This window comes from Leguminivora glycinivorella, chromosome Z, assembly GCF_023078275.1.
Source record: "Leguminivora glycinivorella isolate SPB_JAAS2020 chromosome Z, LegGlyc_1.1, whole genome shotgun sequence".
Classification (NCBI taxonomy): domain Eukaryota; kingdom Metazoa; phylum Arthropoda; class Insecta; order Lepidoptera; family Tortricidae; genus Leguminivora; species Leguminivora glycinivorella.
The window spans coordinates 34,829,954-34,837,532 of NC_062998.1; the positions used below are offsets into that span (position 1 = coordinate 34,829,954).

General features: G+C 38.0%; 1 protein-coding gene across 1 annotated transcript in view; it reads right to left on the reverse strand.

The window, feature by feature from the left end:
* LOC125240749 overlaps positions 1 to 5,153 on the reverse strand; it is a 53,109-nt gene extending 47,956 nt beyond the window's left edge. Inside the window, exon 1 of the mRNA XM_048148801.1 lies at positions 4,792 to 5,153. The gene's annotated coding sequence lies outside the window, so the exon portion shown is untranslated. The remainder of the gene's footprint in view (positions 1 to 4,791) is intronic.
* Between the last annotated feature and the right edge of the window lie 2,426 nt (positions 5,154 to 7,579).

The window sequence follows — 7,579 nt, forward strand, 5'->3', positions numbered from 1 at the left end:
CAAAAACTAACCTATAAAATTCAAAACAATTTTCAAAGAAAGTCTTTGTAAAGTTCTACTTTTGTGATTTTTTTCATATTTTTAAACATATGGTTCAAAAGTTATAGGGGGGGGCGCACTTTTTTTCTTTTAGGAGCGATTATTTCCGAAAATATGAAAATTATCAAAAATCGATCTTAGTAAAACCTAATTCATTTTTAAATACCTATCTAACTATACCTATATCACACGTTGGGGTTGAAATGAAAAAAAATATCTGCCCCCTCTTTACATGTAGGGGTACCCTAATAAAACATTTTTTCCATTTATTATTATTAACGACCTTCCACATATTTATAATGAGCCCAAACATGATGGGGTTATGATGAGGAGAATAGCAGTTCTGTTGACCACCTCCTGACTCCATCATGAGAACTTGGACCTCGTCTAGTTCGATGGTGCTCGTCAGCCCAAATCTAATGAGCCCGAACATGATGGGGTTATGATGAGGAGAATAGCAGTTCTGTTAGCCACCTCCTGACTCCATCATGAGACCCTGGACCTCATCTAGTTCGATGGTGCTCGTCAGCCCAAATCTAATGAGCCCAAACATGATGGGGTTATGATGAGGAGAATAGCAGTTCTGTTGACCACCTCCTGACTCCATCATAAGACCTTGGACCTCATCTAGTTCGATGATGCCCGTCAGCCCAAATGTAATGAGTCCAAACATGATGGGGTTATGATGAGGAGAATAGCTGTTCTGTTGACCACCTCCTGACTCCATCATGAGACCTTGGACCTCATCCAGTTCGATGGTGCTCGTCAGCCCAAATCTAATGAGCCCGAACATGATGGGGTTATGATGAGGAGAATAGCAGTTCTGTTGGCCACCTCCTGACCCCGTCATGAGACTTTGGACCTCATCTAGTTCGATGGTGCTCGTCAGCCCAAATCTAATGAGCCCAAACATGATGGGTTTATGATGAGGAGAATAGCAGTTCTGTTGACCACCTCCTGACTCCATCATGAGACCTTGGACCTCATCTAGATCGATGGTGCTCATCAGCCCAAATCTAATGAGCCCAAACATGGTGGAGTTATGATAAGTAGAATAGCAGTTCTGTTGAACATCTCCTGCCTGACTCCATCATCATGAGAACCAGAACCTCATCCTGGTCCCAAAATATAATAATAATTCAAACTCTCAACAAACTTCACGTATAACTTAAAATCCAAAATCATATGAAAAGCATGTCGAATGCTAAAATTGCATAAGGTGTAAAAAGGATCAAGATTTGTTTAGTCGCAGTTTACGGCACTTCTCGGAACTATCGAGCTGCTTACGAAAGCTAGGTGCGCCGGACGATCAAACGCAGGTCCGTTGTTTTCGAGCGCTCGGCGCAGACTGAGCGGGCTCGCGTTAGCACAGTGTCTTTTATTCGAATTTTAGGTGTTTTAAAAACATATCTATCGACAGAAAAGTATGTCTTATATGTATGATTTTTTTCTTATAGGTCAATAAGAAGTTCTAGTTTAGGATAATATTATTTAAGAGTTACAAAAAATGCAGGAATCGCAGGAAAAATACATAATGTAAACCTCTTTTTATCGAAAAAATGGGGAGGATACGGAAGGTTATTTATCCACCATTTCAAGTAAATCTTAAAATGTCAAAGTATTAGCTAACTCGTACAGGATATAACAAATAGGATTGTGATCATTTATTACCCCAAATAACATTTTTAACAGCACAATCACGATTCTAAACGAGCTATCCCACTACGAAATTTGAAAACGTCTTCCGAAAAAACTGATTTTTCGGAAGTATAAAAAGACATATTTTAAAGTAGTACCAATTGACTTTCTAGCTTAAGATATGTACTTTTAGGAACATTATCATTTTTTTAATAATCATTTATAGTTTCTTTATAATTTTGAATGAAAAAGGTTCCATTTTGCAAAAAACGCTCGTCTTTAGGAATAAGGCCTCTTATTATTTTTACTTTTTTACATAATTATTGTAGGTACTTATATTTAACGCATTTTTAACTCCCTTTGGTCCTTAGAATCCTGAAATAGGATGTCATTAATTATTTATTAATGACATTAATTATTAATGACATCCTATTTCAGGATTCTAAGGACCAAAGGGAGTTAAAAATGCGTTAAATATAAGTACCGTTACGTACCTACGGTTACGGGTTAGAGCCTTTCTTTCACCACAAAGCTTAATACATATACATAGTCTAGAGATGGGCCGAATATTCGGTATTCGGCATATTCGGCAAGTTTTTCAATGTTCGTATATTCGGCCGAATAATTCGGTTATATTGCCGAATATTTACCGAATAAACAAAGTAATTAAATAGCGTAAGTTGTTTCGTAATTCATGGGATAATGAGTCATTCATAGGATGTCAATTAATGACATCCTATTTCAGGATTCTAAGGACCAAAGGGAGTTAAAAATGCGTTACCTACAATAATTATGTAAAAAAGTAAAAATAACGTAGCTTAAGAAACAAAAATCAAAATTTTCTTATGCACTACTTTATAGGAACATTAAGAGCCTTAGTTAGTACCCATTAGCAATAATTGAAAAGTTTTTAACTCTAAGACTAATGACTAAGCGGATCCAATCATGGACAGTTTAAGAAAAATTTTCGACTGTTTTTGATATTTCACTCATAAATGTAAAAATTCTACCGCTAAGCGTGTTAAATCTTGAATGTCCTATCCTTCTTTTACATTTCAAGCGTATTGCAGAATGGATACTCCTATTAGTTTCTTCATACTTAACAAATCAAAAATAGGTGTTTTTTCTCCAATTATGGACGGCAGTTCTCCAGTAATGGATCCCCCATTATGGACAGTGAAATAAGTTTAAAATTTTACTTTTAAAGCCAACTGATACTCAATGAGTCAATTTTATATACCATAAATACAATTAGTTTGAGTTATTTTAACATAGCATTGTTTCTTGTAAATTTTGGTTTTGTAAATTCTTCCTTGTCATAGGAGGTAGGCAATTTTTCGGTTCCAGTAATGGACACTCGCAAAATAATGCCATTGTTTTATATCTTTGGAGCAACAAACTAGTATGTTTTATACATTATCTCATGCTTAATGCAGTAAGTAAAACGCACGTATAAAGTTTACACCGAGTATTATTTTTTTATTATTTTATACATGAACTCAACTCTCTTAGCAACATTACTAAGAATTCGTCTTGATATTTTTTTCAGTAAACTGATGAATTTTATCTTGTCGCCAAATCCTTCAGAAATAGCCGAATTAATTGAAACTTCAAAATGAAACAGCTCTACAACTCTAATTTATGGTAACATAGTCGTCAGTTTTTAGAAACTAATTTTAGATACTTATTTTTAAGGATTTGTGTTTTTTTGTCCATAATGGCATCACCGTCCATTATGGGGTATTTCCTTATTAGAGTCATTATCCCATGAATTACGAAACAACTTACGCTATTTAATTACTTTGTTTATTCAGTAAATATTCGGCAATATAACCGAATTATTCGGCCGAATATACGAACATTGAAAAACTTGCCGAATATGCCGAATACTGAATATTCGGCCCATCTCTAGACTATGTATATGTATTAAGCTTTGTGGTGAAAGAAAGGCTCTAACCCGTAACCTAGGACTGTTTTATGTAGTTCAAATTGTAAACTAAATATATCGTCACTACTTTGAAAAAATCTCGAATCTCACGCTGCTCCTTAAAGTTAAAACGCAGTAAGTCTATATGCATTCCATTCCATACATACTTACTACAATTTTCTTTTCATTGACAGACGAAGATACAAGTTTTTTTAAAAGTAGTGACGATATATCTCTGCTAGCTGCATTCATGTAGAATTAGAATGTATACATGTATCCCCGAATACCGATTTTCCCCATTGATATGTTTGATAAGCATATTGAGTTTTGGAGACAAATTTTGTCAAGCTCGTTTTCTTATACATAATTGGATATCGGATTCATGAGGAATTGAGGCAACTCCTCAAACCTGAACGGTATACTATACGTATCGTATACTCATTCAAATACTTAATCAAATATTTACATTAAAGCAGTTTTACAAACTACACATTTCTGCATAATCCAACATTCGCAAGTACCAGCTTTCACCGGAACCCAAAAGCGGCGTTTTTTTTCTTTAAAATTATGTACCAAGTAGATATACGATACCCACACATGTATTATAATGTAGTTGTACCCTCGGGAGTTTGATTTCCACTCGCACTTGTCGATATTTGTAGTTCTCCGCTTTTATATTGCACGTAAATATACCTATTAATGATTCTGTCAAATGATGATTACTATAAGTACTTATAATTAGAATATAAGTAAGTAGTTACCTAATTGTGATTTGTTGCGTAGTTAAAATTCTAATTTTAAATGCGTTTCTTTATCGTAGATTCTAATTAGTTTTTTCGCGACGCTAGTGTCTGGTGTTTAGAGAATAGGTCGATTTGGTATCTACGCAGAGAGGCAGACAGAAGGCTGCATTTCCGTTGCAAGAGTGCACCAGCGGTTCACCTGCGCGCCGCGGCTGCCGGCGCACCGCCCTGCGGCGGCTCACTCTCACACCAAACAACACAGACTGTATCAATTACACTTTCAATAAGCCCACCTTTCATGCCTCCGTCGTTGCTTGTTTTGTTTTTGCGTCTAATGTAGGAATGCAGCTAAAGATAGGTAGGCTTATCATGTCGTCATGATGTTTCGTTCGCGAAAAATAGACACAAATAGATAGGAAATAAATAGGTAAAGTGCATACGTACTTGACTAAACTCCGGCTGGTGATTGTTTGGAGTTGCAACCTAAGCGCATTCAGGACCGGCAGTCCGGATCACTCGTTGTCAGACAATCGTACCGAAAACAAGGAGCGAATGGATGCGGCCGGCTGTTTATAAACATTGGATAGTCCAACGGGACGGAATGCGATCAATACCACGTCGAGCGTACTCCGAGCGGCCGGGGCCTCGTCGGCCCCAACCTCACCTGCTGCGCGAATGGTAAATGTATGCACTCTCGCGGGTCAGCAGGAGGAAGGCGGCGAGTGCAACTCGGCGCGCGGAGCGAACGGGGGCGATGCGCACGTACGTACGAAGCGGACGGCTGGCGGCTGCCGTGTGCGCGCAGCCCTACTTGTTACGTCACACGCTTGACAGCTGGTGGCGCATCGGGCGGAGACGCCGGCGGCGGCCGCGCCGCGGCGCCACCGGCGGTCGGGCCGCGATCAATATCGCGGGCGGCGAGTGCGCGCGGCGCCGGGCGCCCGAGGCCCGCTGCCGGCCGGCGGTCGCCGGTCGCCCTCTGCGCGACCCACAACAACAATAAATACGCACCACAAACCCCAATACCAAATTATATTCCTACTGTGTGTAACAGGCACCTATAATATAATATTGGCACTGTCTTGGTTAGTTTCTTCTGTTTGATAGTATTTGTAATTAATTGTTGGAGGAGTAGGTACATTAGAAAACTGAACTTGGCCTAACAAGCTTTTTGTTGTCGTTTAACTAATCAATTAATACGTATCGTATTTCTGTTTGCGCCAAATAATATTTTTCGCTTATCATTTCCAATATTCCATTCCAATTAACCCAATAGGTTATGGGCCCAGTATACGCGAAGAAAGGAAAATCCATACTATACTACTATTATAAATGGTAAAGTGTGTGTGTCTGTTTGTTTGTCCGTCTTTCACGGCAAAACGGAGCGAGGAATTGACGTGATTTTTTAGGTGGAGATAGTTGATGGGATGGAGAGTGACATAGGCTACTTTTTGTCTCTTTCTAACGCGAGCGAAGCTGCGGGCAAAAGCTAGTTTAGCTATAAACAAAGAAAATTTTGCTAGCGAAGTGATTGTTGAAAATCGAGCATCCATAAGTATTTTAATTTCAAAGATGCGTAAAATATAATCCAGGTGAAATATAATCTGTGATTACCTGGTAGTTTGGACAATTTCATTATTAACCTAAATATATATGAGGAGTGTCTTTTCAAACGGACTTATTTCTATAATCCAACAAGGGTTATTTTATTTGTCTAGGAAGACATAATAGATGAAAATAACCTCTGTTGACTTATAGAAATAAGTCCTTATGAAAAGACACTCCTCATATAGAATGTATAGCAACCACCTTTCACTTTATTCGTACCGTGGGTTCTCGGGTGCACCGTCGGATCATATAACATGCCTACTCGTACCCGTCCAGGTTGACTGCATCCGGCTGATTCCAAAGTACTGCCGGATGACTGTATTTTCAATTGGAAATAAAAATATGTTATCTCTGATCTGGACAAAGTACTTACTGCTCTTTTTTTAGTTGCAGAAATGACCGTTAGGGAATTGATCGATTTAGTTGGCATCAATGATAATCTATATAGGATGTACAATCTTCATACTAAGAATCGTACCTCCATTTTTGAGCGCCACCTATTAAATACTATCGTAACTACACTGGTGATGCCTACAAATTTATTTTTTTCAAAATGTGTATTGACGAGATATCATGATCAATCATGATATTAAAATAAAGAAGCATGTAATTTCGTCACTACTTTTAATAGTTATTTGTTATACAAGGGTGCAAAGTTGTATTTTAACGGCGAGTGTGGAATTGAAAAACGAGTAAGTGAAAGGATTCTATAGTTGAACCACGAGCGAAGCGAGTGGTTCTAGAATAGAATCCTGAACTTGCGAGTTTTTTAACACACGAGAAGTAAAATACATTTGCACCCGAGTGTAACACAAAACTTTTCCCCTCACTATAGCGAGGAAAGTACAACTCAAAAAGCGCGTTTATCACTGTTTCCAGTAGTTCCACAGGTGGTAAATCATCGTCATCACTAGATTCACTCACTTTTATTAATTTTAAAGCAGAAAAAATGACTATATTCAAGGTCTAATTACTTTATCCACTAGTGGATAAAATGCGTTTTTACCCGCTGGTATTGAAGGACAAAACACGTGTTTCTGAGCTAGTGAGGGGAAAAAAACTTGTATCTTCGTGTCAATGAAAAGAAAATTGTAAATGCATATAGACTTACTGCGTTTTAACTTTGAGGAGCAGCGTGAGATAAGAGATTTTTTCAAAGTAGTGATAGACGAATTTGTTCTCAAAAACGCAAAAATATTTCAAATATTTGGGGAAAATAAGATTTTGGCCACTTCCAGGCTGCGAAACAGCGCCATCTAGTTATAAGCCTAAAAGGCCCATTTCAGGGTCACGCTTATTTGTATGGGCTTTGTCTGTCCCGGTATTATATCGTCCTTGGTTGGCATACTTGGCATAGACGAATTAGGGAAATTGAACTCCTTGATTTTTAGAAGGTTGAAAAGTTAAAACCGAACTACTTATGGTATGAAATACTGAATGTGAAACATCACCCTAAGTGAGTTTTCAACTTTTCACATTATCGGATGTAGGACCGATATCCCATCAGTTAAGCCGCCATCTTTGATTTTTGCCTTTGAAATCCTTCCTAGTTAAATCCGATATCGGAATCGGATAATGTTTAAACGCAGTAAGCCTGGTTAAGGGTTAAAAAGAAAACAATGCC